The sequence below is a fragment of the Ursus arctos genome, unplaced genomic scaffold (assembly GCF_023065955.2).
Source record: "Ursus arctos isolate Adak ecotype North America unplaced genomic scaffold, UrsArc2.0 scaffold_23, whole genome shotgun sequence".
Taxonomy (NCBI): Eukaryota; Metazoa; Chordata; class Mammalia; order Carnivora; family Ursidae; genus Ursus; species Ursus arctos.
Genome location: NW_026622908.1, coordinates 7,006,043 through 7,025,654, shown reverse-complemented (window position 1 = coordinate 7,025,654; position 19,612 = coordinate 7,006,043). Strand labels below are relative to the sequence as shown.

The 19,612-nt window shown below is 33.9% G+C and overlaps 1 protein-coding gene across 14 annotated transcripts in view; it reads left to right on the top strand.

Annotated features, from left to right (window-relative positions):
- Window positions 1–19,612, top strand: part of SOX6 (SRY-box transcription factor 6) — a 587,380-nt gene that overhangs the window by 109,518 nt on the left and 458,250 nt on the right. For 7 of the 14 annotated variants that reach the window (XM_057317512.1, XM_057317524.1, XM_057317515.1 and 4 more), the window contains one exon: window positions 5,349–5,430. The exons of the other annotated variants lie outside the window; for them this stretch is intronic. The gene's annotated coding sequence lies outside the window, so the exon portion shown is untranslated. The remainder of the gene's footprint in view (window positions 1–5,348; window positions 5,431–19,612) is intronic. 14 annotated transcript variants of the gene reach the window in all.

The following is a 19,612-nucleotide window of genomic DNA, read 5'->3' as shown; positions in this document are numbered from 1 at the left end:
AAGTTACAAGTTATTTATTGGATATATGTTTTGCACATATTTTCTACTAGTCTGTGACTTGCTTTTTAACTTTAAGTGTCCTGAAGAGCAAAAGTTTTAAATCTCGATGAAGCCCAATTTAATATTTTATTTATATATCATGCTTTTTGTGTCACATTTAAGAAAATTTTGCAAAACCCAAGGTCACTAAGATTTTCCCCTTTGTGTTATTTTAGAAGTTTTATAGTTTAAGCTTTTAATTGAGGTTTGTGATTCATTTTGAGTTAATTTTGGTAATGGGGTGAGATATAGTTTGAGGTTTTTATTTTTGCTTATGGCTGTCCTTTCCCCATTAAATTACCTTGGCACTTTTGTTGGAAATCAATTGATCATCTACAAATAGGTTTATTTCTAGAGTCTCTATTTTCTTCCATTGATCTATTTTTCTATTTTTTAAATGCCACTATCTTGATTACTTGATTCCTGTAGCCTCACGGAATGTGTTGGGAAGTGTTCCCTCTTCTCTGGAAGAGTTTGTGTATAATAGGTATTATTTCTTTTTGAATAGTTAAAAGATTCCACTAATGAAGCCATCTGTGCTTGGAGTTTTCTTCTGGGAAGATTTTTAACTGAAAATTCAATTTCTTTAATAGATATAGGGCGATTTATGTTATCTATTTCATCTGAGTTATGGACTTTATTTAAGAGCATTTCATCTAAGTTGTTGAATCTATTGGCATAGAGTTCATAATATTTACTACCCTGTTAAGGTCTGTAGAATTTCTAGTGATATCACCTCTCTTATTTCTAATATGAGAATGTATACACAACATATCAAAATTTAATATTGCTTTTCTGCTTTCTATTTTACTGATTTTTTAATCTTTATTATTTCCTTTTCTCTGTATACTTTGGGTTTAATTTGCTCTTCTTTTTCTGGTTTCTTAAGGTGAAAGCTGAGATCATTAATTTGAGACCTTCTTCAGTATAGGTATCACTGCTATAAATTTACTTTTAAGTACTGCTTTAGCTGCATCCCACAAATTTTGATATGTGGTGTTTTCATTTTTATTCAGTTCAAAATACTTTCTAATTTCCTTTTTGATTTTTACCTTGATCTGTGGGTCATTTAGAAGTATTATTTTATTTCCTAATATTTAAAGATTTTCTGGATATCTTTCTGTTATTGAATTCCTAATTATTTTGTTGGGTGCCAAGTTCTATAAGTGTAAATTAGGTAAAGTTGGTTGATAGTATCATTCAGGTCTTCTATATCCTTACTGATTTTTTATCTACTTATTCTATCATTACCTGAGAGAGATATTGAAAACTCTGATTATAATTCTCCTTGAAATTTTATTAGTTTTTCTTTCTTGTATTTATTATTTTTTTTTAAAAAAAGAGATATCTATTTGAGAGAGAGGGCATGAGTTGGGGAGGGGCAGGGAGAGATAATCCCAAGCAGATTCCTTGCTGGGCAGCAGAGCCTGGCCCGTTGAGGGTCTCAATCACATGACCCTGAGATCAGGACCTGAACCAAAACAAAGAGTCAGATGCTCAACCGACTGAGCCACCCAGGCACCCTTCTTTCTTGTACTTAGAAGCTCTACTAGGTGGATGGATGTTAGGGTCATTATATCCTCCTAATGAATTGACCCCTTTATCATTATACAAGGATCCCTTTATCACTAGTAATATTCTTTGCTCTGAAATCTACTTTCTCTGATAGCCACTGCAGTTTTCTTTTTATTAGTGGTACTATGGGTAATATATTTTCCATCTTTTCACTTTTAAAGTATTGTGTCTTCATTTTTAATGTGAATTTCTTGTAGACTGCATGCAGTTGAGTCTTGCTTTTTATCCAGTATGACAATTCCTCCCTTTTAATTTGGATATTTAGACCATTTATACTTAATGTGATTACTGATGCAGTTGAGTTTAAATACACAATCTGCTCTTTGTTTTCTATTTGTACCATCTGTTCATTGTTCCCTTTTCCTGCTTGCTTTTAATTTATTGAGCATTTTTTATGATTTCTTTTAAAATTCTTTCTTGGCTTATTACTTTTAATTTTTGTTTTAAGTACGTTTTAGTGGTTGCTTTAGAATTTATAACAACCCTATATGACTTATCACAGTCTTATTTCAAGTAAATTATCTCACTTCACATATGGCATAAGAATCTTACAATAGTATACTTATATTTCTCCCTCCTGTCTTTGTGCTATTGTCATACACATTACTTCTGCATATGTTATAAACTTAAAAATAATTATTTTTGCTTTGAATAGTCAACAATATTTTAAAGAGATTTAAAAAATAAGAAAGTATTTTATATTTACCACATATTTACCATTTTCAGTGCACTTTATTCCTTTGTTTAGATTCAGTTTCCATTTGGTAACATTACCTTCTGCCTGGAGCTTTTTTTAAAAAAAAGTTTTATTTATTTTTTTGAGAGGGAAAGAGAGAGAGAGAGTACAGGGGAGAGGTAGAGGGAGAGTGAGAGTGAGAGAAGCAATCTCAAGCAGACTCCTTGCTGAGTGGAGACCCTGACGTGGGGCTCGATCTCACCACCCCAAGATCATGACCTGAGCCAAAATCAAGAGTTGGAAGGTTAACCAACTGAACCACCTAGGCGCCCCTCTGCATTTGTATTTCTGAGAAATCTTTATTTTGCTATGTATAGAATTTTTGGATTCACTCTTTTGTTCAGTAATTTAAAAATGTTGATCCATTGTTTTTTGGTTTGCATTGTTTTAAAAAAGAAGTCACATATAATTGTTATATACATTCCTCTGTATGTGATATGTCATTTTCCTTGGCTAATTTTAAGATTTTCTTTTTGTCACTGGTTGCAAGCAATTTGATTACTATATGTGTTAGTGTAGTTTTGTTAATATTCTTGAGATCAGGGTATTTTGAATTCTTGTATCTGTGGGTTTATAGTTTTTGTCACATCTGGAAAATTTTCAGCCATTATTTCTTCAGAATTTTTTTGTTTACTCCCATTCTTTGTGGAATCCAATTACACATATATTAAGCAGCTTGAAGATGTTCTGCAGTTCATGGATTCTGTTCACATTTTTTCATCTTATTTTTTCCACTCTATTGCATTTTGGGTTGTTTCTGTTGATAAGTCTCCAAGTTCATGTGTCTTTGTCATGCAGTGTCTAATCTGCTTTTAATTCCACCCAGTGTATTTTTCATCTCAGACACTGAATTTTTTATTTTTGGAAGTTCAACTTGAGTCTTTGTAATATATTCAGTATCTCTGCTTAATAGGTTCAGTCTTTCCTTTAGTTGCATGAATAAATAGAATGCAACTATAACTGTTTTAATATCCCTGTGTACTCATTTCCATCTTTGTTATTTCTGGGTTAGTTTTAATTGATTGATTTTTCTCCTCATTATGGGTTGTGTTTTCCTTCTGTGTTTGGCTGGTAATTTTTTATTGGATGGCAACATTTTACCTTGTTGAGTACTAAATGTTTCTGTATTCCTATAAATATTTTTGGACTTATTTCCTGGTATGCAGTTAAGATACTTGGAAACAGTTTGATCTTTTCAATGGTTACTTTTAAGTTCTGTCATTTGAAACTAGTACAGCCTTTAGGATTAATTATCTTCACTACTGAAGTAATACTGTTCTAAGTACTTTGACAAATGCTTCTTGTGTTATGAAGTTTTAAACTTTTGCTGATGGAAAAATAAACTATTCCTGGCCTTATGTGAGTTCTGAGGATTGTTCTCTCTGCTCTTTTTACACGTATCTTTCCCCAACCTTGGTTAGCTTCCTCACAAACATGAGCTGATCAGTAATCAGCTAAATTGTTGTGAGAATCTGCAAATTTCTGTTAGTCTATGTGTAGGTCTCTCTCCTGTTACTCTGCACTATGAACTATAGCCACCTTGGCCTTCTAGACTCCCAGTGCCATCTTCTTAACTCACTGACACCATTAAGCTCTGCCTTTGTACACTGTAGATGGTAATTCCTTTCTCCGTGTGATAAGCTGGGGCAACCATAGGGATGACATTCAATTTTCCCCTTAGGAATCGCTGTTCATCATTGCTTGATGTCCTGTGTCTGAAAACTGTTGTTTTTATATTTTGTCTATTTTTTTCCCCAGTCGTTTAAGTCAGAAGGGTAAATCCAGTCCCTGTTAGTCCATCTTGGTCAGAAGCAAAATTCTCCATATATGTAAAAAATTTACATAATATATATTGATCATGAATTATACTAAGAGTGCTTCTCACATAGAAAATATTAAATCATAGATGGTTATTACTATTATTTCTCTGCCACATCCTGTTATCCAATGAAGCTTTACTATATATACCACCTTCAATATGAAGCTTTTCTGGACTACTACCACCCAGATGATTTATTACTTTTTTTGTACTGACATCACTTTTTTTTTTTTTTTTACATGACACAAATCTATGTTATAAGTTTTGGTTTACTTATCTTCCTTTGTGGTAGATTGTAAGCTTTTAGACAAAAAATGTCTATCTTATTTTTCTATCCTTAGTTTCTGGCATACAGTAAATGCTTAGGTATTTGTTGCATACTTGATAATCAGAAGTGTCTTACACCTTTTTTGAAGTATTCAGGAGTAGAACTTTTGATTGGGAAGGACAGAGAGGTAGTTTAGGGGTATGAGAACATTTGAGCAGAATTAAAGCAGAGGGTAAGATTTTGGGGATCCAGAGAGCAGCATGAGAGCAAAAGTGGTTTGTTGAAGTTGGCAATATAATAATAATAATAATAATTCATAATAATAATAATAATACTATCACTAGTAGTAGCAGTAAATTTCCTATGAATCTGAAAGAGGTAGAGGGGTATAGAATGGAGAATGGGAGAGACATACTGTAGTGTCAGTGAAGCCATTTTGTGATTACATTGCTGTAATATAGATGATAACATTGGGTACATTATATTAATGTATATTGTGTGAATCAGTATAACTTGAATTATTGTAATAGAAGCTTTTAAACAAACTGCTGAGAACACAACATACTTTGGAATAGGTAAAACTTAGAAGGAAGTGGTAGGAATGGATTAACTGAGAAGAAGCAGATGGGGATTCTAGATAGTGAAGAATAACATAAACACAAAAATAGTGTAGGCCATAAATAAGTGTAAGATAGCTGAAAGAACAAATGGACTTTGGAGTTGGGTTCATAGGGCTTTATTCTCATCACCACTTGGTTGGACTCCAGACAAATTCCTTTGCCTATTTGAAACTCAATCCCCTCATCTACAAAATGGTTATGGTTGTTGGGAAGATTATATGATGCATAGAGAACATTTATTTTATATCTGGCAGATAGTGGGTCCAATAACGATTAGTTTCTTCTTTTTAGACATTCTATATCTTCTGATGAGGAAAGAAAAATGCTTCAAGAAGGACTTTGTGACCCCTCATCACTTTGTATAAGAGCCCAGGTATAATATATATAATTTATGAGTATAACAAATGTTCCCATTTATTTCCTACTTCCATGGCAAATGAAGATTGCATTGCATTTTTGTGGTCCAATACTAAGGCTTAGCTAACTTTAACACTCAGTTTCTTTACATCTTCTACTTTTAAGTTATATTTAAAACTATTGGGATTATTGGCTAAACTTTCCATACAAATTAAACCATTTTACTACCACAATTCAATATTTTTCAGAAATGCTTCTATTTATAAGGGACATATGTATTGAATAAAGGATTGGAAAGAGGAGTATCAGAAATCCTAAATTTTCCCAAATCTTGAATTCATTTGCATTTAATTAATTAATTAATTAATTAATTTATGAATAATTGATATATAATAGTACATTAGTTTCAGGTGTAAGTTTTTTGTTTTATGAATAAAATTAGTTTTGATTTCAAAAAGAAGTGATATAAGATACACAGAAGTGATATAAGATACAAAGTAAAGCTTAGAAACCTTTGACCTTAAAAAATAAGCATCCTTTAAATTTCCAATCATCTTATATAAGACCTTATATAAGACCACTGTTGTTTGTTTTTCTCTTTAAGATTTTATTTATTTGACAGAGAGAGACACAGTGAGAAAGGGAATACAAGCAGGGGGAGGGGGAGAGGGAGAAGCAGGTTTCCCGCTGAGCGGGGAGCCCGACGCGGGGCTTGATCCCAGGACCCTGGGATCATGACCTGAGCTGAAGGCAGACGCTTACTGACTGAGCCACCCAGGTGCCCCAAGACCACTGTTAATGTGCACTTACAAAAATATTTTGGATACGTGGGGATTTAAAAGTGACTTAGCATAACTAATCTAGAAAACAGAGAAATCTTTTTATATATTCACTGAAGAAAAAATTCAGGACTAGTTAACTAACTCTGTATTTGCTTAAGAGAACTAAAGAATTCACACAGTTAATAGAATAAAAAGTGATAAACCGTAATAGTTTGGGAACCAATTTTTAGCACTCTTTTTCGCTCTTGAATATTTACATTAACATCTATAACTCATAGGTGTAGTATATAATGTTGCTGATTCTGCCAACTGAAGAACCACCTCTCATCAACTGCTGGGTGCTGAGTTGACAAGGATCTAGCATGGGGTGGCACCTGGCTTCATCTGCCCCCTTTGTTATAGATTGGTTCTTTGCATTTGTGAACCTCCCACTGACCTTGATGACAGTTTGCTTGGTTGAGAGTTACCTCCTTTTTAGCTTAAGACATATTGCCCTAGGATGCTTGTAAATGTGTTGAGAGACTAAGTTTTGATGAATTACACAAAACTACTCTACAGGGCATGAACTGAAACTGAGGAGCTGACAATATTAATAATCCAGCATTTGGCAGTATTGTAGTTATTAATGCATTTATAGTTCAACTTGACAAACGTTGGCCTCATCATATGCAAAAATGAGTTTGGTTGTCTCATTTTAGTTTCTGATGAGTATGTTTTATACTTTTTTTTCAGCCTGTACATGTGATAAAGAAAATATTAATCTCCCCTTAGAAATGCAAGGTTCATAGGCCACATGACTGTGTTGTAGAATAAAAAAATATGTATTATAATAAATTGCCAACTTGATTTAATGAAAATATTGTTAGGAATTTTTGTATTACATTATGGCTGATTTGGGATATTTTAAATTGCCCATTTATTCAAAATTTCAAGGTGAAGTACCTATTTTGGTGTTTCAAGTAAACATTTAACTCCTAACTTTAAATAACCAGTAAATTTATGTACTCTATGCAGGTAAACTATATAAAGCATTTATCAGAAAAACTGAAACATGCTAATAATAATAAGTACTTGTAATACCTAAGTATATTCAGTATTTAGGACTTAAAGTTATTTCACAAAAATTACTTTCGTGGGGAAGTAAATATATTTTCTTGTATTAAAATGCTATAGTAGTGACACAATTTCTATTAAATTATTAGTAACTCCAGGACGCACCTCATAATTTGTGTGACGTAGAAATAATATGGCAATGACTGGAGTGGAAAGATCTTGCTTCTTAAAATTTGATGGCTTGTTGGACTGTCTGAATAGTCTATGTCTGTCTGCCACATACCAAATACATCTTACGATTGCAAAGGAATTATTTTTAGATATCTAACGAGCCTCTTTTGGACTGACATAACCACTTTGTTGTCAGATTTCCTTTCTTAAAGGATGTAAATGAGAAATTTAAATTTTCATATAAACAAAAAGTGTATTAGTTGGTCCTTGAAGTTTTTGTGTCCATATTTTTACCTAGAAATCCTTATTATTATATTCAGGTTGAATTACAAGAAGGAAAATCTTATAAATTTAAAATAACCTTTTGTGGTGATAAGATGTGGTTTACATTACTTGGTGAAAGACACTGACTTAATGAAACTGAAAGGAAATAAACAAATCAAATGGAGACTATTTTGTTTTGGCTGCTTATAAAGCTGATTTTAACCTTTAATAAATTTTAGTATAGTGAGAGACTCATGTCTCAATATTATATTTTCACTAGCATACGTCTTCAAATGGGCAATTATGTCCACATGATGAATATAGGGGTTAATGATGGTAATTTGCCACCTGTGTCATGAAACATTTCCTTTTGATCCTCAGGTAAAATTTTCCATAATTTTCTTGGTAATTCTTTAGAGTTTAAAAAAAATCTGAATTAAAAAGAAAAAAATTTAACACTACAAAAATCTCACTCTTGTCAAAAAATGAATCATGCATAAGATCTGAAAATAAGTAGAAAAGAATTAGAGGTATATTTTAGATAGCAGATGGATCCATTCAATGAATTTTAGGATTGTCTTTATTATGCTATGGTAATAACAAATGGCATTGTGCTACAAGCTTAGTAATGAAAATGGAATAGATTTTAAACCACAAGCTAGTTTAGTAACTTAAGCTCAATATCTCTCCACTTCTGTATCACTTGCAAAGGAGGATGTACTACCTCTCTGTGAACAACCTGAATTTCTCTTGCCCTGGAAAATCATAAAGTCCAACTTGGCTTTTGACACAGTCTAAGCTACATGGATTAGGTAAAACTGATCTTAAAAGAGAAAAATTGGAGACTCAGCAAACCCTAGCAGATATTTTGACACACTCTTGGAGCTGATAAGAGTCGTCATAAATTTAAACATTATCTTTCCTAGCACAGAAACTTCACTAATAAATGGCTTTGAATATTTTATGAATGATTGAGGATCCTGTTTGCTAATAAGTCCTCTGGAAGCTATGACTTTTTGGGATGGTTTTGCTTTTGGAGGAAGGAGTGTTGAAGAGAAGGTACTGACGAGGTGTCATATAATTTTACAAGTTGCAAAACTGCTTTTAACTATGAAACTATCTCTGATTAAAATAACAATTGAGCTTGTAATTTTTTCTGAACAGCTGTTGCTACAGGGGGTCATTACCTTAGAGAGCTTGAAAATAATCGTACTCCTGATACATGAGTTATGTAGTCTTGTGTTTTACAGCAAAGCACAAAGTTTAAAGCCTATAGAAGAATGTTATTTGAAAGCTGTCAAACCATGTTAAAAAAGACTGCATCGTCAAAAGGCCCTGGTGGCCATGATTCTGCGTGTAGCCTTGTCTTATTCATTATAAAATGCATGTTTATAAAGTTCCACAGAGCATCCAATTCCCAATTCACTTATATCAGCAAGACTTAACTTGCTCATTAATCTAAATTCTTTTGCAACTTTAATCTACATGTTTAATTAATCATAAAATGAGGCGGTAAGTAATTTCAGCAATGTGTGGCTTGTTATCAGATGCATTTAATCACTCTTCTGTGAGCTCATTTGGAAACACCTGAAGATGTCGAGTGCAGTTTGAATAAGCATAAATTATTCTTTGTCAGTGTACTTCACTCAACTAATAAGACATTAATTTAAAAGGCACTGTTTGTCATTTTTAGATCTTTACCAATATTTTTAGCTTAGCAATATAACTCTAATTGTATATATGATTCACAACTAGTGCCCGACATAGGAAAGGGTAAGAGTTTAATTCATTTTTCTTATTTACATGTAATTATGTCATGTAATCTTAGTTTTTAATGAGGATTAACCATCTTGTAAGTATTCATATGCTTTTGGAATAAGGTACTAATGAATTATAGTTGGAAAAATTATTTGTTGGTACAAAGGCTTGTGATTCCTTGTCTCTTGCCTATGTTAGGTCTGAAAGGACTTGAGATTTGGGAAAGGGCATTTATTTGAGGATACAGTTACTGCACAGAGGTTATATCATGCAGATGTTAACCTTAAAAAAATCCAAGTAACACAGTTATATTCAGCTATCTCAAATAATAACATATGTAGTCCTTGTGTAGGACCAGCTAGCCTGAAATAATGACAGTCCTATTTTCCCCCAGTCTCTTAAGAGTAATGCACATTTGATGATAGCATTTTTTAAAAAGGCAAAAACTGAGAATAACAATAACAAAAACCCACTCATAGTTTCAGAGCAAAAAAAAAAAAATTCATGAGAGCTGAATGGGTTATATATCTTGATGTCAGGGGTATAGGAGTAAAAATTGCATTTTATAGGACGTCATCACCTGTCCTGTTTATGCCATGAGAGTAGTGGCATACAGTAAGAATAATTATCTCAGTGGAAACAAATTGATTTACCTGCTGTGGAGCATCCCTGTCCATCTTACTCATGAACTCATCTCACTCATATGCTATCTATGGATTGTCAGTAGTGAGCCAGAGGGGCTGATTCCTGAAAAGAGAGTATTGGTTTGAGCTGAGATATAGCCATATTCTCCATTTTTATTTGATGTGCACATCTCCTGGGCTACTTCCTTTTCTTCGGGGATCCTATACCCTGATCTAACGGTTATTTTATGTCCATTTCTTGCCCTATGCCTCATGACTATGTAAAATTTTTTTTCCTGTTTTCCTTTCTAAGGGAAAACAAAATCCCAGAAAAACTCGTTTGTATGGTTCAAGTCATAGAGGCCATAGCAGCACATTGCAATGAAATGCCATTTACCCTTACTTCACTTAAAGCACTGTAAATTGTTTTCTTAGGACCACTGGCGAAAACCTCAACCCTTGAAGACTTTTTTAGAATTATCCTTGAGAAACAACATTTCATTTGAACTTAACTTTCTTAATAAGAATACTTTTTAAATTTTTGAATAATCTTAGAGGATAGACACATACAGTCTAATATGAAGGCTTGCTGTCAGTTTTTCTTAACAAGAAACCTGAAACTTCCCTAACTCTCTTTCTCCTGGCACAACTTGAGATAATTTTTCCAAATGGATTTGTTTTCTAGTTTGTTGTTTTGGGTGCAAAGAAAGAATACCATGTACTCCTTCTTTTGCCCCAACTGATGTGTGAGAGGCCTGACCCATTTCCTATCAGGTCCTTCCACACAAAGACAATGATTATTTCATAAAATTCTATATGTTAGCTGTAGCTACTTGCCTGTATGATGTACTTCAAGAGGAAAATGATATTTATGTTAAAAATGAGAGAACAATGACATATTCAGCTACGCTTTATGTTACCTCAGGTTAATGCCTGATATCTTTCTCTCCTCAGTCCCCAACTTGCCAACAAGTGGCACGTAAAATTCTGTTGTAAGTTTACTGAAAAATTAATGTATTGTTTCCTACAAACACTTTGATTTATGCTCATCCATTTTTCCTTTGAATCCGGGCTTTGTGAACATTGTTTGCCTTTCTATAGCAAGCTAGTTTTTCTCAAATCACTTGAAATTGGCTTTTATTAGAAGATCATTTTATTAGAAGATCATACCAGTATAATACATATTTGATGGTTTTTTTCAAAAAATATTTTATTTATTTACTTATTTGACAGAGAGAGAGTGCACATGATGGGGGAGGGGAGGAGGGGGGCAGGGCTTAATCGCAGGACCTGAGCCTAAGGCAGACACTTAACTGACTGAGCCACCCAGGCACCCCATATTTGGTGGTTTTATGAGAAGTTCTTATCCTACATGTTCAAAGCTCTGCCCAGATGACATTTTTATAGATCCACATAGCCTTGCTCACATATGAAAATAAGGTGTTAGGTTATACAGGTGGTTAAGTGTGTATTTAGTTATTTCTCTGGAATTTTCATGAGAATGGGTTGACTTATAGTTGTGTTAACTTTCCTAGTTATCACAACTTAGAAACTCTGTGTTTTTTTTTTAAGGCAGCATCTGAATCACTTATGTTCAGAAGAACGTAGTAATACATGTAATTTTAGAAACTGTTTTATATTTTCTCTATACATACGTAGTATTGGCATAGTTATTGTTCTTATTGGCATCATATAATGTGTTACAGCCACTAATAATCATTTGTTCATACATACTTACAAGTACTGTATTTGAAAATCCCAGACTTGACTAATAGTAAATGAGGAAGTAATTTATAATTTTCATATTGCATTCTTGCTTTTAAAAAAATTTGCTCCCCCTTTTGTAGAGCATACGACCTATTTTAAAAAGACTGATACTTAACTACCTAATTTTTTAGTATTTCTTTACCTGTATCACAAAAAGACATCTCTGAAATATTCATAGGGCTGTATTTGTAGGCAGTCTCCAACTTACTAACAGGTAAAGTTCTGAAAGTTTATTGTTTAGAATTTGGAATTGATATTCTTATAGAAACCAGATTATAGATGGTGACTTGGTTCACTGGGCAACCTACTGATACCCATTTACCCCATAATATGGCTGAATTATACTATTAACAGTACTATAGTAGCTAACTAGTGTCTGTTAAATGGTTTTGGTAGGAAATCTCATTTTGAATCTTGTTTTAATAACATTCTTTTAATAAATTTCTGGTGGTAGGATTTGACTTTTCCTGCTTCCACTCTACCAGTGCACATTCCTTGAAATGGAATTTGGGGGATAAGGCTGACTTCTTGATGTCTCTAGCTATTGAAAGAAAGTAACTGGGTATCCTGACTGAAGTAGGAGGGAATTGGTGACCTTGGTGGCCCTGGTATAGAGATGTGTGTCTGTTTTACAAATGAAGTTTATCCCATTAGAGATGAGATATATATTGATATATATTGAGAAAGTGAAGGAGCATTTTTAAATTTTACACTGATGTGCCAAAGGGTGGAGAAGATCAATACTTTTACTCATTCACCATGCCTCACAGTATATTCCAAGTATTTGCATTGTGTATCTTGTACTTACTCATTCCCACCCTCATAATTTTGGCTTTCTGTTTTTAAGTTATAGCACTTTTCAGAGTAGTTTGGTTTCTAAGAGGAAAACAATTTTGGAATATATTATTGATTAGATCTTATGTAAGGTGAGGTGATACAAGCTTATAGGAAGCAGCTGAGGTTGACTCAAAGTTAAATATTCCCAAATACATTACAATTCACCCAAATGAAGACCAGTTCATCCCTGTTTAACTTACCTTCTGTCTCTCAGGTATCAGAAGAAGGTCATATGAAAGTACAAATAAGTAATACGAAGTGTATTTGGTTACACATAGAACATCATCTTGAACTTCAGCAACTGAATTGTATTTATCCTTTATACTTCAAATCTGGCAAATGGTATATTTTTTTGATTGCCACGGGGGCAAGTATGAAAAGAGGATAGTAGTAGGGAGAAAATGAGAGAACTGATATTTAAAAGACTCTAAAGATTTAAATTGTTAGAGAGAACAGTTTGATGAGTTACAGGTAAAATAGAATTTTGTTCCCCACCTCCCAAAATACATGGCTCAAAGTGGGAGGGGAAAATGCTTGACAATACAAACTGTGTCTTTTTCTTAACCTGGGGAGTTTGGGAAAAAAAAAAAAAAAAACAAAAAAGAAAGAAACATTTGGCAAAGTGAAAACTCAGCTGACTTCATGCCTACCAAGTAAAAAACCTGATCTTTTATCATCTAAGCACATAGTTGGGTAACTCAGAAACAGAACTACCCAGTGTATAGGTTGCAGTGGCAAGAAGCCAACAGTGAAATCAAACTCATAAGCACCCTATAGAAAACCCCTCAAATTACTGCTGTGCTATTGCCAGCTGTACTGCCAGGGAACAAGAGCTGTACAGATTTCTGTGGAATGACTGGGTTACTTAACACAGCTTGATTGGCTCTGTTCCTACTCCTGTTCTCTTTGGTTGACAGCTGACCACCATACTGGTTTGGTTTGAAATAAGACTGAAGTGAACACAACCACTTATATGAACCTTACTGTTGTACACTGCTCTCCACCTGCCACCCCAAACCCCATACATACCTTATAGACCTTGCAAAAGGAGAGAGAGATACAACAGTGTCTTTGAGTAAAGCACACTGGAAGTGGGTGACACTTCCTAGTCCTTTTATTCCACAAATCCATCAGATCTTTAGAAGAAGAGTTATTTCCTTGGTCTTTATTAGTAAGTGCCTGGATTTATTGACTGTGAAAAGAATGACATCTTAAATGCACATAATTTTGTTAACTTTTCTTCATTTTAAATCATTGCTTTCTTCATGATCCTAGAGCTAGAATGGTTATTCAGAAGCCATCTAGTCTCCCTCTTGTCTTGGATAAACTCTCATAGGTAGCTACTACTGTCTTACAGTACTTCAAAAAAGAAGATACCAAAGATATCCCAAAGAGCCCTAGATGGCTTCAATTGCTACATTCCATGAATTAGAGAAAACTTTGAATGAGCAAGGTGGTTGGATCTTCCTTGTGACGTGAAACCCATGGATTCACATGGGTTCCCATTAAGTTTAGAGGCTATCAAACTTTTTTTGACTGATGCAGGGTAAGGAATAATTTTTTATTTTGACCAAGTATGTCATATAATATAGCTGAAATAAAGTTTTCATGAACAATACTTACCCTTAATATGCACAAAGTTTTCTATTTTCTCTTTTCTTCTCCTTGCCTCCTCTTCCTTTGTTTCTTCTCTCTCCCTTCCATGCTCTCCTTTTCTTTTTAATAAAAAAATGCCAACTGGCGCTCAGAAAATTGATTTTATTCATCAACCCATGGTTTGAAAAATACTGCATTAAAATAAGCAAGCTTTTTATTTATTTTTTTTTTAAAGGCTGGAGCTTCATGTTCTTGATCTACCATTGTTTTTAAAGAATTAAGTCTCCTCCAAAGGACACTAATTCTATTGCCTATTTTGATAGTATTATTAGGAAGATAAATTTTATACCTCAATAGTGGCATAGGATCTATTAATAATACCACATATTAAGTGCTTAGTTGTACCAAATTTTGTATTAAATATTTTCTGTTTATTTGTCATGAGAATTTTCTCATTTAATCTTCATAATTACCCTGTGAGGTAGAAACTGTTCTTACACCCATTTTTATAGTTTATAAAATTGAGGATCAGAGTAGTATATCAACTTTTCCAACACAGTAAATGATAAATCTTCGAATTCATGATTGTTTAACTCAATGATCACACTGTTTCTCTTAACTCTGATAACTTCTTGATTTTGGCTTCAAAAAAATTAAGTGCCTTTGTAAAGAGTCTGTATCACAAAGCAAAGAAAAACAGACTTGTGAGGATGATTGCCATATATTTTTAATAATGTAGATGGAAACTTATTGATAAAATACTTTTCACTCTAAAAGAAAAATAGAAAAAGGAAAGAAGAAAGAAAACCCTCTCTAGCGCCATGGATAGAAAAAAGTTGCTGCTTTATTTAACTCTTGTGTAATTAAGTCTCGTGAAAATTCTCTTTTTAAGGAAAAAAGAATAGATATACATGGAATTACATCTTATGCTACAGGCCAGAATATTGTAGCAAGTCAGAGGAACTCAAACATGAATGAAGAGTGGAATTTTCCTTTCATTTTCTATAATAACTATGTTTTTTGAAGAGAAAAACGGAGGAAAAAATGACCATCGTGCCTAGTTTTGAAGAAAACTTGTTTATATGTGTAATACATTGGAGAAATTGTTTGGATCATTTTGACTATGCAGAAATGTGGCCACTGAAATTCTTAAGCAAGATGTGGCGCTATCGGCTCCATAAAACTAATTAGGTCATATAAGAGTGATTATTTGTGAAGGTAATTCACTTAGCTCAGTTTTCCAATCTTTCTCTGGAAAAGGGAAGACATTTAAGAAAGAAAATAATAATGGATAGGATTGGGTTTTATAACCTCTTTTATTTATGTTCCCAACCTCTGCCACAATCTTAGGGTTAATACTAGATAATTTCTGTCTTTCTTTTCTTTTCCCCTCTCTGTATCTTTCCTTTCCTCTCCTATGACTTTTCTTTCCTGTCCTTCTCTCTCCCCTCTACCTTACTCTCTATTTTCTCATCCTCTCTGCCCCTTCTTTCATTTTGCATTTTTATGTGCAATCCTAGTAATATAACCTTCATTCTCTTGTTAGAAAGATGATTCTTTTATCTTCTAAGTAAGGTGGAAATGGATGTTGTTTCTTTTTTTTTATAATTTTTATTTTATTATATTAGTCACCATACAGTACATCCCCAGTTTTTGATGCAATGTTCCATGATTCATTATTTGTATATAACACCCAGTGCACCATGCGATATGTGCCCTCCTTAATACCCATCACCGGCCTATCCCAATCCCTGCCCCCGGAAATGGATGTTGTTTCTGTTTATTAAAATGACCTTGAAAAATAACATCCTTTCTGTATTCTTGCATTCCACTTTCTCCTATAAGCCAAATGGATTTCAGAAGAAATCTATTGTCCTATTTCTTGAAAATGTTAAAATGTTGTCTTCTACTTTTTATCTTCTTGGGAGTAAGATGTGTCTATGGTCTTTGTATGAACATTAAAGAGAAAACCAAAGATTCCACACTAAAAATTAGCACCGATCCAGATATTTCTGCCACACTAACTATAAATGAACCTTTGTAAGTACACTTTTTTATACAAGGAGATGAAGTTGCTCAATATGTGATTGCCATGTGATGCTACCCCAGAGGAGAATTTGAAAGGAGGCAGGTGTGCTAGATCTAAGCCTCACGGAACTCAAGGTCAGGATTCTAAAACCAGCCTCCTCAAGGGTACTCAGACAAGGTGGAATAAGATGAACTTGGATTTAAAGATACTACAAAAACATGCTTTGAAGTCCTGAGGAAGGTAAGAAGGAGTACTTTCTATGATGGTAGAGTGTAATAAGAACATGATCAGTAACAGGTACATGACTGAGATATGTTGATGAAACTGTCAAATATTGCTGTGGGTGGACAGATTTGATTTATGAATAAAGATGTAAAAACACTCACAGACACTTGGCTGCAACCATGTTGGGCAAATACACAAATGTATAAAATGTGGGGCAATTTTTAATCTGTTGGTAGAGTGAGACACAGAACAAGAAAGAAAGCATATCTATATTCAGATAAATGGGAGATAAAGGAGAGCAATAATTCACTGTTAGTTGGGAAAGAATATGTAGAGTTGGTGGATTATGTAAGTGATGGTTTCCCTTGTTTATTGAGTCTAAATAATAGATCTAATGTTACTCTGGTGTTATCTTGTTTGTCTATTTTATTTATTTTTTTTTAATTTTTAAAAAATTTTATTTATTTATTTGACAGAGAGAGAGAGAGCACAAGCAGGGGAAGTTGCAGGCAGAGGGAGAGGGAGAAGCGGGCTCCCCGCTAAGCGGAGGTCCTGACATGGGGCTCAATCCCAAGATCGTGGGATCATGACCGGAGCTGAAGGCAGACACTTAATCGACTGAGCCACCCAGGCACTCCTTGTTTGTCTATTTTAATGTGAATCTTTAAGTAGAATCACGCTTATGCATTTTTAGATATGGATTCTACTCTTGATTCAGGATTCTTCTGTATCTTAGGATCATGTACTGCTATCAAGATGAAGCCTCTCCCATTGGTTCTAGTAGCTCTTAAAGGTAACTTGAATAATTAAATTTTTATGATAGGGCAAAAACAGCAAATATTATGAATTTGATTCATATGTGAAAGTTAACTTTGTTTTGTCCTATACTTTGGGCTTTAAATCTAAACTTGGCCAGCCTCACTGGTCACAAGAAAGAATTGGCTGAGAGAAGGTAGACACATTACCAGCAATCTATAATCTACTTAGGAAACCTCATCCCTCCTCTTTATCACTCTTCATTTCAATGTTTGACCTTTCAACTATGTCTAACAAAGATAGACACTTCACTTTCCTCTCTCTTTAGTCTCTTATTTGGCAGTTCCATTAAATATCTGTGGAGTGGAAGCCAATTTTGCATACAATGTCAGAATGATTCCATAATAGCAATCTGCTTTAGGACATGTTTTCTGGGTCCTGTGTGTTTCAGGGTAAGGGGGACTGAAGAGAACTACCATTTATTGAACACATGTGTTATCTCATTTAATTTGTACAAGAACTCTGAAGTGACAATTGCATTTAGATAAGGAAGCTATTTGGCATCAGGAAACAATCCTATTAAAAGAGCAAAATTGCCACAGAGTCTTATTTAAAAAACAACACTTGGAGAAAATGCCAACTTATCTTTGCCATTATAGTGGGTTGGAATGAGAAATAAGGGAGATATAAAGATATAAATGAGAAAATATGAATAATGAGACATAAATTATTACTATTTGCCTCACCTCCACAGTGAATTATTAGAAATAATGCATCTAAAAGAGGAAATAGCACTGTAAGTAGTTCGACTTTATAACATGGTATCTCAGAAAAGACAATGTTTCATATTTCTGCTCAAGTGAGAAAACTATTCTAATTTACTTACACGTATATTGACTAGATAAGGGAGCCTTCGTAGAACCACAGGCATAAACTATTTTTACATGTTCATATAATTTGACTCCAGGGAAAGGGGTCTTTTGATGTGAAGGGTCTTTGATGACAAAAGACATCCTAAAATGACATAAACTTCAATTTCTACTTCTTGCGTTCCCACTTCAAGTTTCAGTAGATAATAATGACCAATTTTTAAATAAAATCCCCCCCAAAATAGGTGAGGTCAAATGTTTAAAAAGGTGAGATGAAAGGTAGAGGAGCTATCTTTTCTTTATATTTTACTTTAAAAATTTGTGGAGATTTTGTCAAGCACCTAATACTGTGGTTGATTTGTAACAGATGCTTAATAAATATTATTGAAATGAAATGTGGAAATAAATATGTGCATATTCATTTATTCATTCTTTTTTTTTTTAAACTCAGCAGACATTTACCGAGGGCTTAATATGTTCCAGATAGACATGTTTGAGATTTCAATGTGAATAGCCTATTAGAGCCAGCCTTTAAGTAGCCTAAAATCTAATGGAGAGACAGGGAGAGAGAAAATATAACAACATATTAGTCTTAGAATTGAGATATGGGGGCGCCTGGGTGGCGCAGTTGTTAAGCGTCTGCCTTCAGCTCAGGGCGTGATCCTGGCGTTCCAGGATCGAGCCCCACATCAGGCTCCTCCACTAGGAGCCTGCTTCTTCCTCTCCCACTCCCCCTGCTTGTGTTCCCTCTCTCGCTGGCTGTCTCTCTCTATCAAATAAATAAAATCTTTAAAGAAATATATATATATATAAAAAAAGAATTGAGATATGATTGAAGTGAGGTGCATAGAATTTGAAATTTTCCAGGGAGAGTTTGGGGAAGGCTTCATTGAGTAGGTTAACATTGGAACTGCTTCTTAAAGGAGTAATATGGAGTTACTTAGAGGGGATGTGACGATATAGAGAATGTTCTCTCCAGGGAATACCACTTGTAAAAGCACCTAGACATTAAAAAGCCTTGGTATATTTTGAGAATTGTAAGAATTCAATATCATTGCCACATGTGGGGTGGAGGAAATGGGTAAAGGAATTAGGCTGAAGAAATACACTTGAGAGTTTTTGGTGGTGCAATTGATTATTTCCTGATATGAACCTGGAAAATGTTTAATTTAATTTCAACTAATTAATTTCAGTAAGATGTGGGTTTTTCTAGGAAATAACCCATTTTATTAGAATCTCCCTGATACACCTTAATGCCTTTACTATAGCAAATGAGATATTAAGCTGTTAAAATGATGAAATTGTGCAGTGAGTGACAAAATGTGGAAGGAGTTTGGAATGATGTATTGAAAGAGTTGCTAGTCACTTTTCCTTAAAATCATCCTTTCTGAGTTGCTTTTTGAACTTACTTTTACTTTGTCAACCAGTGGATTTGCTAGACAACTTATAGGTCGGTCAAATGACTCTA